The sequence below is a fragment of the Cervus elaphus genome, chromosome 15 (assembly GCF_910594005.1).
Source record: "Cervus elaphus chromosome 15, mCerEla1.1, whole genome shotgun sequence".
In the NCBI taxonomy this organism is placed as follows: domain Eukaryota; kingdom Metazoa; phylum Chordata; class Mammalia; order Artiodactyla; family Cervidae; genus Cervus; species Cervus elaphus.
The window spans coordinates 78,368,537-78,394,257 of NC_057829.1; the positions used below are offsets into that span (position 1 = coordinate 78,368,537).

Genomic DNA, 25,721 nt, shown 5'->3' on the forward strand with positions numbered 1-25,721 from the left:
GTTTTTTGTGTTATACATGGTAAGATGTTTAAACAGGAAGATTTAGAAATACCTTACAGTTGAAATATTTTATTCACCTTTTAAAAAGTGACCGTATGTGACTGACTTCATGTTGCTATATTTAGACTTTGCTTTTCTTTGAGGAAAGCAAGGGATATAAAAATAGACTCCTCCAAATACCTAGGCACAAATCTAATTGATTTGTCCATAAAATTTTTGGTTATTCTGAAAAAAATAGAACTAAATCAGACCTTATGATGTGATACAAAGGACCAGTGTTTAGAGACATTTCTCCAAGTAAATTTTTTTTTTTTAGCTTTTGTGTCCTTGATTTTTTACTACTTTAGATCACAGGCTGTCACAGAAGCTTAGAACATTAGATAATGTGTGGGTATATCTTCTATTGCTTAGGGAGAAGTGCTCTAATTTCTAACTTTGCAGTAAGTGCTCTAATTTCATTCTGACGTTTAATTTCAAATAACTTTAGTACAGAACTTTTAACAAATTGAAAACTCTTAACAATCTGAATCTAACTTCTTTTTCTCCTCATCTATTTAAAGCATTCTTGAATACTGTTAAAACTCAACTCACAAGAGAAAAACAAATGTAAATGATACAGATGTAAGTTGAGATAAAACACTCATAAACTTAAGGAACAAATGTAATAAATATACATAATAAATAATTTATTTTGTAGAGTTTAAAAACTTCTACCGCTACTTTCTTTTTGCTCTTATTTACTTGGTAGTCCTTTTATTCATTTATTTCTGACTTCTCTGTATCCTTTTGTTATTACTAGTTATATGAATAACTGGTATGTCTCTATTTCTTTTGTTTTCTAAAATTTAAATTCAGAGTGTCACAGAAGAATAAAACTTACCTACCTACTCCCATTTAGGAAGTTTTCTGGAGATCTGGTTCTCTTACCAATGTGTAGTTTTGTTGGCTTTTTGTAAATGGCTTTATTAAATTGTAGTTCATATGCCATAAAATTTACCCATTTAAACTGTGAAATTTCGGGTTTTTAGTATATTCAGAATCGTGTAACCATCACCAAAAATCAATTATAGAACGTTTTCATCTTCCCCTAAAGAAACTCCCTTCTTACCCCCTCTCTTTTTCCCCAAGCCTCATTCTCAACTGTAGACAAGCCCTAATCTAGTTTTTGTCCTTATATGAGTTTCCCCTAGTATATTTTCATTCCATTTCATATGAATGGAGTCATACAGTATGTGGTCTTTCATGACTAGCTTCTTTTACTTAGCCTTAATGTTTTCAAGTTTCATTCCACATTGTGGATGAATATTTAATTTCTTTATATTGCCAAGTAATATTTGATATTATTGATATAAGAGGGGTGTCTCAGGTGGCTCAATGATAAAGAATATGCCTGCCAATGAAGAGATATGGGTTCAACCACGGGTCAGGAAGATGCCCTGGAGTGGGAAATGGCAACCCACTCCAGTATTCTTGCCTGGAACATTCCAGGGACAGAAGATCCTGGCTTGCTACAGTCCATGGGGTCACAAAGAGTTGGACACGACTAAGCGACTGAGCATGCACACACACATTATTGATATAGCACAGTTGGTTTTTGCACTCGTGAGTTGATGAACATCTGTGCTGTTTCTGCTTTTTGAATATTTTGAAAAATGCTACTGTGAATATTTGTCTACAAATTTTGTTTCCCTTTCATTGGAATATGTAAATAAGAGTTGAATTTCTGGGTAATATGGTAATTTTTTACTACTTGTCGAAAAGACTTTCTATCTCCACTGAATGATCTTGGGACTCCTGTTTCAAATCAATTGACCGTAAGTGTGAGAATTTATTTTTATCATCTCAATACCATTCCATTAATCTATAGATCTATCATATGACAGTACAATTCTATTTTGATTACTATAGTTTTGTAGTAAGTTTTAGAATTAGAAAATATGAGTCCTCCAGCTTTATTCATTTTGAACATTGTTTGGCTTTTCTGGGTTCTTTGAATTTTGACAGGAATTTTAGGATTAGTTTGTCAATTTCTGCAAAGAAGCTCACTAGTACTTTAATAGGGATTGTATAAAATCTGTAAATCAATTTGGGAGAATTTACAGTATCTTAACATGCACCTTATTAAGGTGGTAGCTTTGTTAATTGAGTACCTTTATTCATGCTTCAAATAAATTTAGGATTCTAAATTCAATATCAGATTTTCTTCATCTTGATAAACAAGTATGATTTCTGATATTTAAAATTCCCTATATCCATATATTTCTGATCTCAAGTAAATTGACAACTTAATTTTTTTAAGTTGAAAATATTGTCCTTCAGTAATTTTTAGAGCTTAAATTGTTTTCTTATATGAATTTAATATCAGAAATAAATAATGGCTTCTAACTGCTAATTTATTTAATATTCTTTGGAAAATAATAGAAGTGGAAGCATAAGGTTTAAAATCATATTTTGTTTTTTCCTTTGCATTTTGTAATTACTACTAAGTGGAAGTTATCTATCTGCTGTATATACACGTATATGTGTATACATATACATTTGTATGTTGTATGTGAGATTTACTTTGCATTGTCACAGTACTCTAGATCCACTCCAAATCTCTTTTTATATACATAACTTAGTATGATGTGGCCTTGATTTGCTTACACAGCAAAATATGAAGCTTAGGCCTATTCTGAAATAACATTAAGGACTTTATTTAAACCTAGAAAATAAAAGTAATTTTAAAATTCCTTTGCTGGGTTTTTCTTAAAATTCAGAGATTAAATTCAACCCAAAGCCATAGGTTAGCTGGCTATTACTATTTTGTAAATATTCATTGAGTCTTCATAATGTGGTAATTTAAGAAATAGATTTCTTTCAATTTAAGTTGGATTCTCATGTGCCACTCTGAGTTCCACATCTATATTGTCAGGGGGAGAACATAGGTATAATATAGAATTGCTTATACTTGATGCATCTGTAGTAATGGTTCTGTACACCAAAATGTCCTATTCTATGAAGTAGACGTGTTCCTAAAAGTTTGTGTGAGTTGGTTATGTTTTTTAATGGATGAAGAATATTCAGTCTTCATAGGAAATGTGTGTAGTAAACCCTAAGTGTAAAAACTCTTTGTGAGTGAAAAAAAGATTATGGTGTGAATAATCACCCCTTAAATTATCTGTAAGCAAGTTTGAATCATTATATTTTTCTAAATTATAGTGAAAAATTAAGAACTTATTAAAATTTAATAAATACACTTAGAATATAAATTTGTATATATATATAAATTTATAAACTCAATTTGTCAGTTGGTTTTAAATTTATTGTAAAAAAAATAGGGTTATTTTTTGATGACCTTGTGACCCATATAGTGTATATTTATCAATTTTCTTCCACTAAGGAATAGCATGATAATTTATAGTAATTGCTTAACAGATGTTTATGGCATGCCGCATGTATGTCAAGCACTCTTCTTATCACTTTAGAAGCATCAGGGAACACAACAAAGAGCCCTGTCTTCGTGGAGTTCATATTCTAACAGGGAAAATAGGTTATTTAATATGTTAGGAGGTGGTAAGTGCCATGGAACAGGAAAAAAATAAAACAGGATAAGGTTTGGAGAGAGCTTTGTGGAGGTGGGGGAGAGCGTGCATATTGAATCTGGTGGTGGTCAGGGTGACCTCATTGAGGAGGTGAGAATTGAACAAGGCTTGAAAGAGGTAAAGGACTTAACCAGGTGGTAGATTCTCAAGGGAGAGTGTTCCCAGCAAAGAGACTGGCTAGCGCAGAGGTGCTAAGGTGGGTGTGCCGGGCAAGTGCATGAAATAGCAGGATTGGGGCAGGGGCACATACAGGACGAGGCAGAAGATGTAAGGTCTTGTAGACCTCTTGTAAAAACTTTGACATTCAATCCTAAGCGAAGAGGAGAGTCAGTTGCAGGACTGACTGACATAATCTGTTTCTAAAAGATCATTCTGCCTTTGGGGTTGAGAATAGTTTGACGTGTGATATCATCAGATGTTTTCCTGACAAGCAGACATCAAGACAGGTGGTTCATTTGAAGAATATGCTGGTAGGGAAATGGAGCCATGAGAGAGGGAATGGAGAAAAGCTAATATCACTGTGGTAAACTAGGGCTTGATTTCTGTGGAGACACTCTGAGAGTCAGGGTAAAATGCATGTCACCCTACGGACAGCAGGGCAACTGAGCTGAGTGTTTATTCCTCAACTCCCTCCAATCACTGGTTGAGGGCCGTTTCGCAGGAAGTCAGAGAAAGCCCTCAGACAAAGAAATGAAGGCTTTGGCTTTGGAAATTAGCAGAAAACTGACATGGTAACTTAGAGGCTGGAAATCAACCCGAAGTTTCTCCTATGAGGGGCAAGTATAGAGGGAGAGAAGCTTGTCACAAAGCTTCTGTGGGAATCCAGGCAAGAGGTAATGGTGGCGAGACCAGGATGTTAGCAGTGAAGTGTCTGATTCTGGACTTTGTTTTTAAGTCATGATGTGTTCTCATTTTGAAAGTCTTTCTAGAGACTTTGTGTGTGTAAGATCCAAACAGAAAAGAAGACAGGATTTTCTCTCCTTAACTGGCAGATCTAAGACCTTCTGATGCTGTTGTATTTATTAAGAGGAATAGTCACAGTCTCTCAGTATACCCTCTCAAACAACAAAATTCATGCTTTTCCTCGATAATGACAGAAACCACGAGAAACTGAGGTAAAAGAACTGGAGGCTATTAAGTGACTTAGGTTGACTAGGCTTCCTAGATCTGGTGTCACATGAAAAGTATACAGTTTGATCACAAACAAGTTAATTGATAGTCCTTTAGTTTGATGTTAAAAATGTACTTTCCTTGTTCATGGTTTTTTGTGGGGAAAGTAGTGTTAGGAAGGAAGGAGGGCAGGAGTTGGAAGTTTTATAAACTTAGATGAGTCCTCCAATGTCACTGACAGTTTTTGCTGGGATATTATTCTTTGTTTCTATTTTTACTTTGAATTATTTTATCCAGTTATTTTTTGCTTCCTACCTCTAATACTGAAAAACTAGAAACCATTTTAATGGCCAAAAGTAAAGCATTTGTTAGTTAGTTTATTATATTTTACAAAATGGTGTATAAATTGTGATCTAATTTTTGTAAACACTGAAAAAAGTCTGGTCTAATAAATTCTTAATAATAAATGTTGTATAGGTGGGTGGCATATATGGGTTATTCTTGTTGCATGTCTGTGTTTTCCTTTCTATTACAGTATGCATGGCTCTTTTTAACAAGGGAAAATTAAAAGCAACAACAAAGCAAAAATGTAAAATATTAAGTTTTTCCCTTAAGTTTTAGACCCTTGTATTGACTGCATATTGGAGCTTAAAATTTTGCCAGTTATTCAAAATAAACATTTTCAATTATCATTTCTGTATTAGGGAACAGAAACTCTTATACATATTATACATATTCTGGACTGCCCTGTTAACGTTTCTACCCATCATGATTAATTTATCCACATATTAATTTTTGAAAATGTAGGTGACCATTGGGTTTTATTCTACAAGGTTAGTACTTAGGTGTTCACCAAGCATTACACTAGAGAGTGCTTTCCAAACAATACAGGTAAAGATTATATGTCAAAGTAAGGAACTTAAACCTGAGCTTCCTAGGTCATGAGAACAAGTAAAATGTTTAAATTGAGTTTAAGATACTGTTTTTCAAAACTTATTTACATACACTATCTCAATCTCATTTGAGCCTTATGTCAATCTTACAAAATACAAAGCAGATTTTGTTTCTTCTGTTTCTTATTGAAGAAACGGGGACTCTGTGAGCTTAAGATCTTTGGTCAAGATCACAATTTAGTCACCAGTAGAGAATGGGATGGCACAAAAGCCAGATACAACTTAGCAACTAAACCACAACAACAGAGCAGGAACAGAGTTTGAATCTCAGATTGGCCCTGGAATTTCTCTTTCACAGCATTCTCAAATATGCTGATTTTAGTTCAAATTGAGAATACATTTTAGGCCCCAACGTGTCTTTGGAGTACTTTTTGTTGTAAGGCTGTTTATGAGCAGAGTTACCTAATATTTTGTAGTATTCTTTGATTCCTGGTGCTTATGAGTAATGGAGACAGTTCAACCTATTACACTACATAAGAAAAAAGGTGACAGACACATTGTTTAAATCAAGGCCAGACACAGTGAGCGTCTCTCATGTTAAGAGCATTGCTGGCTTTGCTCCCAGAGCAGCATGAACCCAGTTCTCTGCTGATGGGCGCAGCCAGTGGCCTCTCGAGCATTTCATTCCTGGTCTGGCATCTTCACGGGCAGTAGTTCCAATGGCTGGCTTGAGCATTTCCTGGGTCTCTGATTTTTTTCAGATTGTACAGCTGTCTTGCAGTACTTCATATTTTAATTATTTTATTAAAACTTATTCTTAGTGTTCTGATTATAAAAATAATAAATACTCTTTGTAGAAAAAAAAGCAGAAATAATCAAAATTAAAATATTTCACCCATAAGTATCCATTGCTGAAACTTTTATATCTTTCCAACATTTTCCTTTTGCATATATGTATGTTTACAAAATTCAAAGTATAGTCTATATGTGATTTTGCATCCTGTTTTTCTCATTATAATAAGAAAAATTTGTACTTCTGAGTTTGATTTTAAAATGTCCTGTCAGTTGTTCTGTAGTATAACATAATTTATATGACTCTTTTATTTTTAAATAGCTTGATTCTAATTTCACACTATTATAAATAGGGCTTATAGTTAATGTTTGTACATAACTCTTGATCCTAATCTGCAAAAAGATAAACTGCTAGGTCAAAAATTGTGACCTTTTATGCATCTTGATATATTGCTCACTTACTTTCCAGAAATGTCCTTTTTCAAACTACCTTTAACAAGGAATGAGAATTCCTGTTTTCCTACATTTTTGTCAAAAATTATTTTAGGATTTTCTATGTAGAGGATCATGTCATCTGCAAACAGTGAGAGTTTCACTTCTTCTTTTCCTATCTGGATTCCTTTTACTTCTTTTTCTGCTCTGATTGCTGTGGCCAAAACTTCCAACACTATGTTGAATAGTAGTGGTGAGAGTGGGCACCCTTGTCTTGTTCCTGATTTCAGGGGAAATGCTTTCAATTTTTCACCATTGAGGGTGATGCTTGCTGTGGGTTTGTCATATATAGCTTTTATTATGTTGAGGTATGTTCCTTCTATTCCTGCTTTTTGGAGAGTTTTAATCATAAATGAGTGTTGAATTTTGTCAAAGGCTTTCTCTGCATCTATTGAGATAATCATATGATTTTTATCTTTCAATTTGTTAATGTGGTGTATTACACTGATTGATTTGCGGATATTAAAGAAACCTTGCATTCCTGGGATAAAGCCCACTTGGTCATGGTGTATGATTTTTTTAATATGTTGTTGGATTCTGTTTGCTAGAATTTTGTTAAGGATTTTTGCATCTATGTTCATCAGTGATATTGGCCTGTAGTTTTCTTTTTTTGTGGCATCTTTGTCTGGTTTTGGAATTAGGGTGATGGTGGCCTCATAGAATGAGTCTGGAAGCTTACCTTCATCTGCAATTTTCTGGAAGAGTTTGAGTAAGATAGGTGTTAGCTCTTCTCTAAATTTTTGGTAGAATTCAGCTGTGAAGCCATCTGGCCCTGGGCTTTTGTTTGCTGGAAGATTTTTGATTACAGTTTCGATTTCCTTGCTTGTGATGGGTCTGTTAAGATCTTCTATTTCTTCCTGGTTTAGCTTTGGAAAGTTATACTTTTCTAAGAATTTGTCCATTTCATCCAAGTTGTCCATTTTATTGGCATAGAGCTGCTGGTAGTAGTCTCTTATGATCCTTTGTATTTCAGTGTTGTCTGTTGTGATCTCTCCATTTTCATTTCTAATTTTGTTAATTTGGTTCTTCTCTCTTTGTTTCTTAATGAGTCTTGCTAATGGCTTGTCAATTTTGTTTATTTTTTCAAAAAACCAGCTTTTAGCTTTGTTGATTTTTGCTATGGTCTCTTTAGTTTCTTTTGCATTTATTTCTGCCCTGATTTTTAAGATTTCTTTCCTTCTGCTAACCCTGGGGTTCTTCATTTCTTCCTTCTCTAGTTGCTTTAGGTGTAGAGTTAGGTTATTTATTTGGTTTTTTTCTTGTTTCTTGATGTAAGCCTGTAATGCTATGAACCTTCCCCTTAGCACTGCTTTTACAGTGTCCCATAGGTTTTGGGTTGTTGTGTTTTCATTTTCATTCATTTCTATACATATTTTGATTTCTTTTTTGATTTCTTCTATGATTTGTTGGTTATTCAGAAGCGTGTTATTTAGCCTCCATATGTTTGAAAAATTACTAGAGCTAATCAATGAATATAGTAAAGTTGCAGGATATAAAATTAACACACAGAAATCCCTTGCATTCCTATATACTAACAATGAAAAAACAGAAAGAGAAATTAAAGAAACAATACCATTCACCATTGCAACAAAAAGAATAAAATACTTAGGAGTATATCTACCTAAAGAAACAAAAGACCTATACATAGAAAACTATAAAACACTGATGAAAGAAATCAAAGAGGACACAAACAGATGGAGAAACATACCGTGTTCATGGATTGGAAGAATCAATATTGTCAAAATGGCTATTCTACCCAAAGCAATCTATAGATTCAGTGCAATCCCTATCAAGTTACCAACAGTATTTTTCACAGAACTAGACCAAAGAATTTCACAATTTGTATGGAAATACAAAAAACCTCGAATAGCCAAAGTAATCTTGAGAAAGAAGAATGGAACTGGAGGAATCAACCTGCCTGACTTCAGACTCTACTACAAAGCCACAGTCATCAAGACAGTATGGTACTGGCACAAAGACAGAAATATAGATCAATGGAACAGAATAGAAAGCCCAGAGATAAATCCACGGACCTATGGACACCTTATCTTTGACAAAGGAGGCAAGGTCATACAATGGAAAAAAGACAACCTCTTCAACAAGTGGTGCTGGGAAAACTGGTCAACCACTTGTAAAAGAATGAAACTAGAACACTTTCTAACACCATACACAAAAATAAACTCAAAATGGATTAAAGATCTAAATGTACGACCAGAAACTATAAAACTCCTAGAGGAGAACGTAGGCAAAACACTCTCTGACATAAATCACAGCAAGATCCTCTATGACCCACCTCCCAGAATATTGGAAATAAAAGCAAAACTAAACAAATGGGACCTAATGAAACTTAAAAGCTTTTGCACTACAAAGGAAACTATAAGTAAGGTGAAAAGACAGCCCTCAGATTGGGGGAAAATAATAGCAAATGAAGCAACAGACAAAGGATTAATCTCAAAAATATACAAGCAACTCCTGCAGCTCAATTCCAGAAAAATAAATGACCCAATCAAAAAATGGGCCAAAGAACTAAACAGACATTTCTCCAAAGAAGACATACAGATGGCTAACAAACACATGAAAAGATGCTCAACATCACTCATTATCAGAGAAATGCAAATCAAAACCACAATGAGGTACCATTACATGCCAGTCAGGATGGCTGCTATCCAAAAGTCTACAAGCAATAAATGCTGGAGAGGGTGTGGAGAAAAGGGAACCCTCTTACACTGTTGGTGGGAATGCAAACTAGTACAGCCACTATGGAGAACAGTGTGGAGATTTCTTAAAAAACTGGAAATAGAACTGCCATATGACCCAGCAATCCCACTCTTGGGCATACACAGTGAGGAAACCAGATCTGAAAGAGACACATGCACCCCAATGTTCATCGCAGCACTGTTTATAATAGCCAGGACATGGAAGCAACCTAGATGCCCATCAGCAGATGAATGGATAAGGAAGCTGTGGTACATATACACCATGGGATATTACTCAGCCGTTAAAAAGAATTCATTTGAATCAGTCCTAATGAGATGGATGAAACTGGAGCCCATTATACAGAGTGAAGTAAGCCAGAAAGATAAAGAACATTACAGCATACTAACACATATATATGGAATTTAGAAAGAAGGTAACGATAACCCTATATGCAAAACGGAAAAAGAGACACAGAAATACAGAACAGACTTTTGGACTCTGTGGGAGAATGTGAGGGTGGGATATTTCAAAAGAACAGCATGTATACTATTTATGGTGAAACAGGTCACCAGCCCAGGTGGGATGCATGAGACAAATGCTCGGGCCTGGTGCACTGGGAAGACCCAGAGGAATCGGGTGGAGAGGGAGGTGGGAGGGGGGATCGGGATGGGGAATACGTGTAAATCTATGGCTGATTCATATCAATGTATGACAAAACCCACTGAAATGTTGTGAAGTAATTAGCCTCCAACTAATAAAAAAATTAAAAAAAAAAGAAAAGAAAAAAAAAAAAAAACAATTTTGGTAATTTGATATGTGAAATGTTATATTCTCCATCAGACTTCTTATTAGTATTAATAGTAAAATCAAATGTTTTCATATTGTTTTTAACCACTTGTATTTCTCCTAGCTCATTTTATTACCTGTTATTCCCATGTCCTCTTCTGTTTAATGTCATCTACTGATAGTAATTGGTTTACTTAAGAAATTTTTTATTACAGAAAATTTGAAAATGTTTCTTAACTTATTCAGTATCTTTCTTCATCCTTCTGTTGGAACTTTTTTGCTTAAATCTCTTATTAAATGTTTGTAATTTTTTGTTACAAATATTTCCCTTCTGGATATTGCTATTAAAATATTATATTTTCTCTATTTTTTTCTACTAATCAAACTGGTTTAGTAATATTTTCAGATATTACTCTTGCTTTATATTTATCCTAACTTTTTAAATGATCTTTGCTTCTTTGATGGCCTTCTCTTGAATTGAAGATTTTTTAAAATAATTATTTCCTTTTCTCCTCCCCTAATATGCACATTACACACTCTTTCTCCTCTTTTGGCCATTACTCTTAAAATTTTAGCAGGCATAGTTTCAGTCTGAATATAATGAGCTCTTCCCTAATATAAATGAAATGTCCTCAAATAATTTAAACCTTGTTTTCATCTTATGTATCATAATTATCTTATTTGTAGTTTTGTGAGTTTTGTCACCCCTGAAATTAAACATTGTTATCATTGTTGCTGTTTTACATGATCAATATTTATTCAAATTTTCCTATATAGTCACCATTTTCTTTGCTCACTGTTCTTTGCATTCAGAGCTTCCCTCTGAAATGTTTCCATCTGCCTATTATTTTTCTTTAAAATTCTTTTAGCATATGTCTTCTGATGATAAACTCTTAGCTTGCTGCCCACTGTCCCCCTTTTTAGTTTCAGGTAAGGCCTTAGAGCATCACCATTGCTTACAATCTAAAAAATGTTTTGAAAATACACATTATCAAGCATCTAGTTACTTTGCAGTAGGAGTGCCTTACTCAAACACTTTGCTTACATGAAAATTTTTCTGGCTTTTGGCTTCTATTGTTGCAACTGAGAAATCTTCTGATAGTATAGTTGTCATCCTTTTAGAGCTAATCTAGCTTTTTTTTTTACCAATGGTTTTTAAAATCCCTTTGTCTTTGGTGTTCTGCAGTTTTATGGTGATTTTCCTAAGCATAAATTTATTTGTATTTATCCTCTTTGGCTTATTTTGTGCTTTCTAGATCTAAGGATTCAGACCTTTTAAAATTTATTTCTGTTTACTTCTAAAATTTCTCAGTTATCCCTTTGAGTTTTTCTCTCCTTCATTTTCTCTATTCTCCTGAGATACTGATTAGTTGGATATCAGATCATCTCATTCTACCTTCAGAATCTCTTAATCTCTCAGACTAGTGTTTTCCATCTCCTCTCTCTGTATTTCTTCTGGCTTGTTTCTTCAGAGCCTTGTTACAGCTCACTAATTCTTGTTCAGTAGTATATAAACTGCTCTCTACCCTAGCCACTGTATATCTTATACAGACTTTTTTTTTTTTTTTCATTTTTAAAAGTTGAATTTGGTTTTTCTTCAAATCCACTTAGCACTTTTCAAAAGTCTCTTCTTGCTTGCTAGTTTTTATTGCCTCACATTTCATTCCAAACATAATAAAAATATTTAAATATCTGAAATCATTTTATTAAATAGATCATTTATTAAGTAGATATTTTAAAAGATCATTTTAATATCTGAAATCCTTGGAAATCTAAATCTATCAGTTTCTTTCCATGGGCTCTCATTTACTGTAGCTTATTTCCTTGTGAGTTTGATGATCCTTGTAAACTCTTATTTGTTTGATCTTAATCTGTGGTTTCCTGGAGGCCTAAATAAAGAATGCTTTCCTCCAACCATTTCTTCCAGGGTCTCTCTCATGGCACAGGGATCTCAAACTCAGCTTTCTTATCTTGTAAATTACTTATATCAGCTTTTATCCTCAGGGAAGCTCTGCTTTTATGTTTGCTTGCCGCTCCCTGCTCCCCTTTCTAGTTTTAGCCATTTGTCTTGGAGCACTCCGGAGAAGGCAATGGCAACCCACTCCAGTACTCTTGCCTGGAAAATCCCATGGATGGAGGAGCCTGATAGGCTGCAGTCCATGGGGTCGTGAAGAGTTGGACACAGCTGAAGCGACTTACCATCAGCAGCCGCTTGGAGCATTCCCTAACTACAATGCTTAGAATTTGGTTATTTTGTAACCAAATATTATTAATAGCCTTAAATATTATTAATAGCTTTGTCTTCAATAGCTCAGTTTCCCTGGGTGCAGGTTCGCTTCTCTTTGGATTGCTGTTCTCTTGGCATTAGCTTAATTATATTCATTTTCACTACTGAGATTCCAGTATTGACTACCTCTGAGGGGATAACAGGCAATAGGGTAGGGAGGGTCTCCCTACTTGTAAATGGATTAGTGGTATAGAAACAGTCAAGCCACCAACTTCCTACTGATCTTTTTTAACTCCCTAATAAGAACAAGAAAGACTCAGAACACATATTACGCTTTTTCTTAGCCTCTTGCGGCCCAGAGAGTCCTAGGATGCTCTGTCAGGGATTATATTGACCTTCTTGGTGTTTACAGAGCTCTGTAGACCAAGTCTCTGTAATATCCCTGCCCTGGGTCTTGATGCTGGTTTCTATACACTTTCCCAGTTCAAAGAGGGTAGCTATTCAACAGGAGTTCCCTCAATTAGAATTGTCACGGGACCCAAGCCCTATTTGCATACAAATACTCATAGGCTACAGGGGCTGTTTGCCTCAAAGAAGATGATTTTCAATTAGTAGTAGAGAGAAAGAAACTGCTAAGGTCACATCTTCTCACATTCTTCATAACAAATGCTTTAGAAGACTTTCTCATTTTAAGAAAATTATTTAGAAAAAATAGATTTTTATATGCACATCTTTGATCTTGAAGTAAGGAAGTAACTGGTAGTAATGCTTTTGTACTTTCCTGTACTTTTTTTTTTTTATTTCCTACTATTGCCCATGTCCATTTAGGTATTCCTCAGTTACAGCTCTCATTTTTCAAAATAAAGATCTTTGAATATATACTCAGGTAAAGCAAAGTATACTAAATATTTTATTAACTTGATATCCCCTGGGCATCAATTGCCAACACTATAGAAAAAGGATTAATATAAAACAGTACAAAGCATTACAAACAGTACTTGAAGTAACAGGTTTCCCTAGTTGCATTTAGAATTTTCGTTGTCTTTCTTTTAAAATTGTCAGGCTTCACCACGACCATTTAGCAGAAAATATTTTCCAAAAAAATTTTAGAATTTGTAAGATTTGGAATTATAACAGAATTATAATGGATTTCATGATTGAACGAAGCATGAGATAAGAATTAAAGATGACTGAGTCTTCAGAATTAACATGATAAGGATAGAACCCATTAACATGGGATGAATATAATACAATACTTAAATTACTGAAATCTGCTTGCCCCTAAATTAATATAATCAGAAGTCATAATATGTTTAGGCCTGAGTAAAGTCACCTGTTTATATTTTTAATGCATAGCTTTATAAATGCTCTAGATTAACAATTAACTGTACTTGTAAGTAAAATACTGCTAGCATCATTCAGAATTCACTGAGTTCAAAGCTAAGGATATATATTTATATTTTTATGCACTTTCAAAATTAAAATTTTATAAATGGAAGTTTTCATTGTGCTGTTAAAACATTGAGATTATCTTGCCTTAAATCACTTAAAATGAATATAAACTATGATAGAGAAGAATATAAAGATGAGGATAAACAACAACAAAAAAACAAGCCCAGTTTCACCTCACAGTGTTTGATATGATAAACAGAAACATTTACAAATACAAAAGGCTTATAACCCTGACTGCCTATATCCATATTGGCTGTCATTCAGCAGAATAATACATTACTTAAGGATACTGTCATATCATGGTTGCAGTTTTGCAAATAAAAAGTGGCTATGTAAAGTAGGCTACAGTATCATTTATTGGGAAATCATAAATACAGTTTAGCAATTCTTGAGGACAGTGTTCCAGCTCTGACAAAAAAGATTAAATTTCCAACATCCCTATCTTTCACCTACTCTCAGATAAAACAGACAGTATATTGGACCCATCCAAAAAAAATTATGGCCAGATTAAATTTGCTGCAACCAAGAACACACAGTATTCATGGGTATCTTTGAATAATGTCAAATGTTTCCAACACTCATTCCTTGTATATATGCTAAAATAATGATATTTAATATATTAACATAAAACCAATTATAATGTCAATTAATACATATTACTCAGTAATAGTAACATAAAGCTAGGTATCTTTTTATCTTGTTTTTCTAACATTTTAGATTGTCTTGAAGCATTTGTTATATACCTGATAGTGTGCAGCATTTGTTTTCTGATTTTTATTAAACAGATTACCTGCTTAAATATTTTATTAGGCTATAATTCCCTATAGCAGATGTTATTACACTAAATTTATACCTCTGTTTAATATACTTTTTGCTTATCTTTCATGTAAAATCACTTACTAATTTAACCTGTATTTCTTCCTTCTTTCCATTACATGCATTAGTAGATAATCTGATCAAGTTCATATCCTCAGTGGAATAACTGACTGAAAAAATTCTGTAAAATGCTGTTAAATCAAATAGAAATCTTATAAAGTATAATCCCAGATATTGGAAGTGTAGTGCTAGATATTTTATATGTAGAACTCTAAGAAACCAATAATGTTATACTTTAGCTAAGCAAACAGTTTCATATGTTCTCATACTTTTCTTTCTTAGAAAATAAAATAGCACCCAGGTCAAAATTTAGGGTATGAAATCTGAAAATTTACCTTAAATCTTAATATACATTTCCATTTTAATCAAGGATTACAGTTTTACCCTTTCATAGCAGAGACTTTGATTCATATTTATACTTTATAATTTTGTTCATATTTATTTTAGGCCTCTTTTAATTTTTGGTTCACAGAAAAAGGCACTGGATTAACCATTGATAAAATATAAAAATAGAGAAGACTATCAGATAAGTAGTTTGTATGCAATTTTTCATGGAGAAGGGGTCATTATTACTTAGGACTTTCTCCAGCACATTTTAGGAAACAAAAGCAATACCTAAATTTATTTTTCCATATCTCATAATGGAAAGTCAATCGTAGAAATTCTATAGTATAATAAATTGATTCAGCGAATATTTACTAAACTTGCTATATGTAAATCAGTACAGATGAATATAGAAAAGATACTTTCTCAACCTTCTAGGAATTTATACATTGATGGGAAAGATTTCCCATCAGTGTATAAGACATAAAATACCATAAATGTATATCATATGTATATATATGTATATGCAAAGTGATGAATGCTAAAAGGACATCAGGGTGTTGTTGAATGTTTCATGAAAAATTATAGTAGTTGTTCTTGGCTTTTAAAGATACATGAGATGTCAGTAGGTAGAGGAAGGAGTAGAACTAGGATGATGGAAGAGTAAAGGGACCTGTGAAGCTGAGAGAACAATATGAGTGAAAGACAAGAGACAGAAAAGAGTGTTGTAGAATTAGCTGAATGAGGAAAAAATTGTAGGGTTCAAGATAGAAGATCTTGGAACATATTATGGAAGTCAGTTTTAACAAGATACTAAAGATCACACAGAAGTTTTTCTGAGCAGAATTTTGTGATTGATTTTAGAAAGTTTATCCTTGGCAGCATTCTATAGCATTAATTGTTTTGAAGAGTAATTGAGATGGAGAAACAAGTTGACAAGTTAAGCCCTTAACTAGTGTCTATCAAAATGTAAGGGAGCAAACATATTGAAAGCTATGAAGAGGTAGAATTTATAGAACTGAATAGCTGATTAAATATAGAAATATTTTAGTTCAGTCACTCAGTTGTGTCTGACTTTTGCAACCCCATGAACTGCAACACGCCAGGTCTCCCTGTCCATCACCAACTCCCAGAGTTTACCCAATCTCATGTCCATTGAGTTGGTGATGCCATCCAACCATCTCATCCTCTGTCGTCCTCTTCTGCTTCTGCCCTCAACCTTTCCCAGCATCAGGGTCTTTTCAAATGAGTCAGCTCCTCGCAACAGGTGGCCAAAGTATTGGAGTTTCAACTTCAACACCAGCCCTTCCAATGAACACCCAGGACTGATCTCCTTCAGGATGGACTGGTTGGATCTCCTTGCAGTCCAAGGGACTCTCAAGAGTCTTCTCCAACGCCACAGTTCAAAAGCATCAATTCTTCAGCACTCAGCTTTCTTTATAGTCCAACTCTCACATCCATACATGACCACTGGAAAAACCATAGCTTTGACTAGGTGGACCTTTGTTGACAAAGTAATGTCTCTGCCTTTTAATATGCTGTCTAGGTTGGTCATAAGTTTCCTTCCAAGGAGTAAGCGTCTTTTAATTTCATGGCTGCAATCACCATCTGCAGTGATTTTGGAGCTCCTAAAAATAAAGTCAGCCACTGTTTCCATTGTTTCCCCATCTATTTCCCATGAAGAGATGGGACCAGATGCCATGATCTTAGTTTTCTGAATGTTGAGTTTTAAGCCAACTTTTTCACTCTGCTCTTTCACTTTCATCAAGAGGCTCTTTAGTTCTTTGCTTTCTGCCATAAGGGTGGTGTCATCTGCATATCTGAGGTTATTGATATTTCTCCCGGCAATCTTGATTCCAGCTTGTGCTTCATCCAGCCCAGTGTTTCTCATGATGTACTCAGCATATTAATTAAATAAGCAGGGTGACAATATACAGCCTTGATGTAGTCCTTTCCCGATTTGGAACCATTCTGTTGTTCATGTCCAGGTCTAACTGTTGCTTCCTGACCTGCATACAGGTTTCTCAAGAGGCAGGTCAGGTGGTCTGGTATTTCCATCTCTTTCAGAATTTTCCAGAGTTTATTGTGATCCACATAGTCAAAGGCTTTGGCATAGTCAATAAAGCAGAAGTAGATGTTTTCCTGGAACTCTCTTGCTTTTTCGATGATCCAGCGGATGTTGGCAATTTCATCTCTGGTTCCTCTGCCTTTTCTAAAACCAGCTTGAACATCTGGAAGTTCATGGTTCATGTATTGCTGAAGCCTGACTTGGAGAATTTTGAGCATTACTTTACTAGCATGTGAGATGAATGCAATTGTGCGGTAATTTGAGCATGTCTAGGGCAAAGAGACGGAAGGACAAAATCCTGGGAGTTCCTCATACATACTGGAAGTCATGGACTTGAGAAAAGAGAATCAAAGACAGAATCTCGGGAAATTGTTACAATTAAAATATTAGAGGCATACAGAAGGAAAGAAAGTCTTAAATGACAGACTGGGAAGGAATCAAATTGAAAAGTTTTGGACCATTAGAGTTAAGAAAAAGAAGCCATGCCAAAAAGGATTAAGTGATAAAAAATGCCTCCATTTCATAATCAGTCAGTGAAGCTGAGAACTACAGAGAGATGGAATTTGGTAACTGTGTAGTCCTTGATGACTTTTTTTTTTCACCTTTTCCTTTTTTTATAAATTTATTTTTTTAATTGAAGGATAATTGCTTTACAGAATTTTGTTGTTTTCTGTGAAACCTCAACCTGAATCAGTGATAGGTATACATATGTCCTGTCCCTTATGAACCTCCCTCCCATCTCCCTCCCCATCCCACCCTTCTAAGTTGACACAGAGCCCCTGAGTCATATAGCAAGTTCCTGTTGGCTATCTATTTTACCTATGGTAATGTAAGTTTCTGTGTAATGAATTTTGTGAAAGTAGTTTCTATTGAAGGGCAGAAACAGACCGTCAGAACTGGATTGAAGATGAGAACGTGGATACAGCAAGATAGACTACAGTTTTGACATCTATAATGTTGTAAGGAAGGAAGGAAATGAGACAGTTAAGAAACTGGTGGTTTCAAGAGAAAGTTACTCTGGGAGAAAAATTTTGAAATAGACATAATACTTGTTAGGGTCGAGGAGAAGGGAAAGCAGAAAGAGAATCAAGCAGACGGGTATAAGGATTAATTTTGTAAAGATAAGGCAGGATAAGCAAATGATGAGTAAAGATGAATTAATTAACTTTGAGCAGTTCCATCTGATAGTTTACCTTGGATGACCATATTTTTTAATCGTACTTTTAGAAGTAAGGTCCCCTGCTTAGAGTGAGCTGAGAGAATATATGGTTGACTTATTAATGACATGTTACTGGACTATTTTTCCATGTATTCATGAATTATCAAGGTAATATAGATGCTATAACATCAGTTATTAATTTTATGTTAGTTTATCCCACTGATTAGAAAATTAAAACATTCTAATTGTAGAAACTTTGGAAAATACAGAAAAGTATATTATAAACATGAGGCGCCTCATCCATACTCAATCAGTGCCCTCATTCCCTTCTGGGTCAATTCCATCTCTCTGCCCTAAACCCCTGGCAACAACTGATCTGATTATTTCCTTATAATTTTGCCTTTACTGGGAGGACAATAAATGGAAGCACATAGTATGTAGCCTTTGACGTCTGACATCTTTCACTTGGCATAGTGTTTTCAGGATCCATCCATGTCATTATAGGTGTCAGTAGTTTATTCTGTTACTGAAGAGCATTCCATTGTATGGATGCACACAATTTATTTATCCAGTCACCAGGTGATGGGCATTTGGATTATTTCCAGTCTGGAACTATTGGAAATAAAACTGGCATTAACACTTTCATATAAGTCTTCCCTGGCGACTCAGACAGTGAAAATTCTGCCTGCAATGCGGGAGACCTGGGTTCAATCCCTGGATAGGGAAGATCCCCTGGAAAAGGCATGGCAACCCGCTCCATGCCTGGAGGCCTCTGTTGCCTGGACAATTCCATGGACAGAGGAGACTGGTGATCTACAGTCCTAGGGTTGCAAAGAGTCAGACACGACTGTGTGACTTTCACTCACTCACTCATAGGTCTTTATATGGAAATATGTTTTCATTTCTCTTGAGGAAATATCTATCAGTGAGATTGTTGGGTCATATGGTAAAATTATATTTAGCTATTTCCCAAAGTGGCTGAAGCTCCAGTACTTTGGCCACCTGTTGTGAAGAGATGATTCATTGGAAAAGACTGATGCTGGGAAAGATTGAAGGCAAAAGGAAAAGGGGGCGGCGAAAGATGAGATGGTTAGATAGCATCATCAGCTCAATAGACATGAATTTATACAAACTCCGGGAAATAGTGGAGGACAGGAGAGCCTGAAATGCTGCACTCCATGGGGTCACAAAGAGTTGGACACGACTTAGTGACTGGACAACAAGGTGGCTGTACCATTTTGTATTCCCATTGGCAACGTATAAAAGTTATTGTTGACTTTGGGTTTTCTTTTGTTTCTCTGATATGTGTATGATGGTATATCATTGTCGTATTTGATTTTGAGGAGACCTAAACATCTTTTCAAGATAGATGGAGCCCCTGCCTATCCATTTATAGCTATCCATATCTTCAAATATTAATTTTTTCCACAAACATAATATGCATAGACATCAACTAAGAAATATTCTAAAATAAAAGACTGGGAACAGGGGATATCTAATATATTCCAATAAAATAAGAATTCAGAAATGTAACTTCATAAAAATATCTTCATGTAACTTTGGAAAAATATCTTCATGATACAGCTGTATTTTTCCAGCTTCCTATGAGGCCCTCTTTAGTGAAATAACATCATTAAATAAGAAATGAAATATTAATATCACAGATTAATTTTTAAATTTTATAATAAAAAAATTTAAGCTAGATAGAGATAGATCAGTTATATTCCCCAGCTTTAGCAGTTGGTGGCTCATGGCCAATCATATTTCATCTCTGCCCTGTTTTTCCCCAGCTCCACAGGTGGTTATTTTGAAGCAAATCCCAGGCATCAAAGATTAAATTTTAATTGAATCTCAGAGCTCTTGATTTATCTTATTAGTATTGAACATAACTATTTTTAAATGTTTAAATTTTAAAAATTAATTTCTAGTGTTTATCTCTAAGGTTTTATCAGTCTTCTGGTTAGACCTATTTATATGTAAAGTGTAAAGTATTTGCTAGTTATGTTATTCCAAGTGTTATTCAGTAAGCTGTGGGAAATCATCATACCTGAATGGGAAATAAAAACTCATTAAGTGAGATTGTTTTACTTTATTAGCATATCGTGTATATTGTTTCTTTGGTAGTACTGTATAGACATTAAATTATAATAATTGCAGCTTTGCTTAATGGAAGGTGCTACTTAAGTTAACAATATAGGTCATTTGATCCATATTTTTATTTTCAGTATTATAATTTTTAAATTACACATTTACTATAATCCTAGGAGTACTTTCTTAATTCTTTTTATAATACTGATCTAATTCTTCTCACCGGGAATCTCAGCTGAAGTGCATAACCAGTTTTAATTAAGAATGAAAGAAAAAGAAACTTTGCATTATTAGGAATTCTGATTTTTGCCACTCTAACAAAAAAGACCATAAGCAGCATGAGATTAGTCAGATGGGAGAAATTATAACCAACCATTTTAAGAGCCACCTATGACAAACTGCAATAATGGGGGAAGTAACCTTGACATATTTCAGTCCAAGTATGAGTATCCATAGTTTGTTATATTCCAGACAGTCCATTACCCAAAGATGTAGGGCCAAATTAACTTTAATGTTGCAGTCTTCGCAAGATGTTCTGTAGCTAGCAATAACATTAAGATAATGCTGTTAAAATAAGAATTTCAATTATAAGGCAGATGAGACTGTGGAAAACATGACAGCCTTAATGAGCAATAGAAGTTGGTATTCACTTTGATAAGGAACATACTTATCATAGATAGAAAGGAAACAAAATACAACCTTCAAGCCTTTCGTATTGTGTCATGTCACCTGCTGTTGAAATGAGCTTTGGGTTCAAATTCAAGTCTGTTCATTCTTGCAGACTGGCCCCAGGATGATGATCACCAAGTACTTATTAAGGGGATACTGATTTTAACCAAGGCATGTGTAATGAATATGACCGAAGTACAGTTTTTTTGTGTGTGGTGTTAGACATGTCCTTGTTTTTTACTTTACAGCGATAGGGAGAGAAGGAATAGTGAAGATAACTGGTGGGGTTAAGTAAGATCAGAGGAGAAAAGGTCCACTATTGTTATCAATCTATTGTTTGTAGCCAGCCACTTCTGCAGTGGCTTTCCCTACTAGCTTTGTGAGTCAAGCTGGTGAATGTGTATGGTCATTATTCTCCTGGTGTGGTTTAACACAGAAATCTACCCCTAAGGCAGCTGGCAATATGGAAGCACACTTTTGTGGATCCTTAAGTTTCAGTGCTGTTTTACACAATTAAGGAAGGCTAAAAGCCCATCCTGCTCAAAAGTCTGTCCTGCTCATCTGATCTAGAAATCATTTGCTTAGTGTTAGTGACCAGCTGTATCATTTTTGTCTCTCAGTTGCAAACTGTTAGGCTTGTAGTTTCTTCTTGTTACTTTGGATTTTTCCTAGCATGTGTAAATGGAGATTTTTCTTTGTATAATGAATAAACCTATATGATGCTTGATGTTTTTGGCTGTTTTTAAGTCTGGAGCTCTTTTCTGCTCTGGAAAATCCCAAAGACTATTTTGGTTTTCATTTACCCTGTGTGTCACTATTTATTCACCACTTATATAATTAATATAATCATTTCTCTCTATTTCTTTATAAATACATTTATCATAAAGCACTTTCATCCATATTGCTTGCTCTAGAGCATGACCAATTTTGATAGTCTTTACTACAATATGCTGTATAATACCCATAATGTTTGTGCTGTCTACTCTCATATTTACTTAATCTATCTTCAAAGGGAGCATGGCTGATGCCTTTAAGTGAACCAATCGATTACACAACATTATGTTTAGCTTCCACAAGCAGAAATTTTGTTTTCTCCCTTAGGAGCCTTAATTCTGGAAATAGGCATTCCATCTAGATTTGGAATGTTCATTTATTAAATGTAAATATATTTTAGCTTGCATAATGCATATTTAAAAGATAGATCTATAGAGTAACAGTAAAATGTATATGGCAATTTATTAGTGTCTATGGTGATTTTAAATATAATCACAATGAAACTGATTTAAACTACAGATATTACAGTAAATCATTCATGAAGAACCAGAGTTCAGATGCAGAACTGATGTTCTTAATCAATTAGTTAATATATTGTCTAAAAATCTAAAATATAATACCATATTATTGAAGCAACTTTGCTGAACACATCTTATACTTTTAACATATGAGAACATAGTGGATTTCAGCGACATTATTATAATAACTTAGTATCTGGTTTTTTTTTACTCTGTTTTAGTTTCTTTCCTCATTTATCACTGGAAACAATGAACCAAGCATCTCAAAATAAGGAAAACTTCTTATTTTTCTTCTCATTCATTTCCCTTTCTATCCTGTTAGTTGTGCCTAGAAATACACCATTGTCATTTCCTCAGCTTCTTTTGTGTGCAGCCTTGTGGTGGTGTCTGAACATATAGATTTATATATAAATTTTAAAAATTAATAAAAATTAGGCTTCTTAATCTTTTGGTAAAAAAGTATAAAAGCAGTAAAAGACTTATAAACATTAAAAATGTTGAGCAAAACTACTTTATTATTTAATATCACCTTTAAACATGTAATTAATATTCAGTCAGTTCAGTCACTCAGTCATGTCTGACTCTTTGAGACCCCATGGACCCGCAGCACACCAGACTTCTCTGTGAATCACCAACTCCCAGAGCCTACTCAAACTCATGTCCATTGTGTTGGTGATACCATCCAACCATCTCATCCTCTGTCATCCCCTTCTTCACCCGCCTTCAATCTTCCCCAGCATCAGGGACTTTTCCAGTGAGTTGGTTCTTTGCATCAGGTGGCCAAAGTGTTGCAGTTTCAGTTTCAGCATCAGTACTTCCAATGAAATATTCAGGACTGATTTCCTTTAGGATGGACTGGTTGGATCTCCCTGCAGTCCAAGGGATTCTCAAGAGTCTTCTCCAACACCACCGTTCAAAAGCATTAATACTTCAGTGCTCAGCTTTCTTTATAGTCCAACTCTCACATCCATACATGACTACTGGAAAAGCTATAGCTTTGACTAGACAGACCTTTGTTGGTAAAGTAATGGCTCTGCTTTTTAATTTGCTATCTAGGTTGGTAATACCTTTTCCTCCAAGGAGCAAGTGTCTTTTAATTTCATGGCTGCAGTCACCATCTGCAGTGATTTTGGAGCCCATAAAAATTGTCACTGTTTCCATTGTTTCCCCATGTATTTGCCATGAAGTGATGGGACCAGATGCCATGATCTTAATTTTCTGAATGTTGAGCTTTAAGCCAACTTTTCCACTCTTCTCTTTCATTTTCATCAAAAGGCTCTTTAGTTCTTCTTCACTTTCTGCCATAAAGGTGGTGTCATCTGCATATCTGAGGTTATTGATATTTCTCCCGGCAATCTTGATTCCAACTTGTGCTTCATCCAGCCCAGCATTTCTCATGATGTACTTTGTTTATAAGTTAAATAAGCAGGGTGGCAATATGCAGCCTTGACGTACTCCTTTCCCAATTTGAAACCAGTCTGTTGTTCCATGTCCAATTCCAACTGTTGCTTCTTGACCTGCATACGGATTTCTCAGGAGGCAGGTCAGGTGGTCTGGTATTCCCATCTCTTTTAAGAATCTTCCGCAGTTTGTTGTTCCATAGTCAAAGGTTTTGGTGTAGTCAAAGGCTTTGGTATAATAATTAATATTACCACACTCAAAATAATGTTTACAACTGATCGTTTGAAAATGTTATTTTGGCTCTCATGCACTCCTTTTGATGAAGAATAGTTGGTTCATTTCATTGTGATCAGGTTTAGACCTTAGTAACGTGTACATCTCGTGGATGAATGTTGTTTTAGAATTGTAAGAGAAATAAAGAGAAATGAACTCAAGGGCAAGAATGTAGTCTCCGATACAAAGAGCATTAAATTTGAAGTCAGAAGACTTAATTCCAGAGCCATCTGATTAGTGACCTTGAGATAGTAGCTTAAGCATTTCTGAGCTTCACATTCCTCATTTATAAAGCCAGAGGTAAGAAATACCTTGCTGCCTAGAACTCAGAGTCCTCATTGGATTAAATAAGGTCTGCTACATTTAGATAGCAAACACAACATTGCTAGCTAAACATAAAGTATTCTAGCAGAGATTTACTGTCCAACATTTTCATTTATACATTTTTAATAATGATTTATTGATTATCCTTAATGTACAAGGAACACTGCTAGAGACCAGAGAAATAAAAGTAGATAATATAATACCCAACCACTTCAAATTCTAGTGGAAAAAACATCGGAATGCATAATAAATATAATACTTGCATTTCAGACATTGGCTTTACTGTTGATTGCTGAATGTTTCCTAAGAACAAGTAATCTTTATATTAATAAGATATATTATGAAAGTTTAAAAGAAAAGATCTAAAATGAAACAGAATTTTAAAACTAGATATAGATAAAATTATATGTGGAAATTTAGTATATGAAAAAAGTGGCAAATGCATCAGCGGGGAAAAGATAGGCTTCTCAGTAAGTGGCCCTGGGATAACTGAAGGGCTTTATAGAAGAAGGGAAAACAGAATCTGTTCCAAATTTAATAGAATTAAATTCAACAAAGACCCAAAAAATTTTTAAATGGAAACAAAGAGACCAACTGTAAAAATGGGCAAGAGATATAAACAGATCATAGGAAAAGAAATGCAAAGAACATAGGATATAGAAAACTATGTTCAAATTCACTCATAATTATTAAAGTTAATTAAAATTCATTGAGAATACTTTCATTATCAATAAGACTGCCAAAAATCCAAAAGGTTAGCAACATATTTGTAGTAGGCAGAATATTAGCCCTCAAAGATGTCTACATCCTAATCCCCAGAACTTTGCATGGGAAAAGGTACTTTGCAGATGTGATTAAATTAAGTATTGTGAGACCTGGAGAGTATCCTGGATTATCCTGTTAGACTTAGTGTAATCACTAAGGTCTTTACCAGTGAAGAGGAGGCAGGAGAGTCAGTCCCAGGAGATGTAATAATCAGGGCAGAGGTCAGAGTTCTGTGATCCTTGGCTTTGAAAACAGGAGGGGGCCGCAAACAAAGGAATGTGGGTTGCCTCTAGTAAGAGAAAACAGATTTCTCCTCTAGAGCCTCTGGAAGGAAAACACTTGCTGACACATTCATCTTAGCCCAGGGAGAACGATTTTTTGACTTTTGATTTCTTGAACTATAAAGTAATGAATTTGTATTGCTTTAATCTACTAAATTTGGAGTAATT

At 34.6% G+C, this 25,721-nt stretch overlaps 1 protein-coding gene across 3 annotated transcripts in view; it reads left to right on the forward strand.

The window, feature by feature from the left end:
* Window positions 1-25,721, forward strand: part of ATRNL1 (attractin like 1) — a 744,737-nt gene that overhangs the window by 485,167 nt on the left and 233,849 nt on the right. The gene's annotated exons all lie outside the window — the stretch shown is intronic.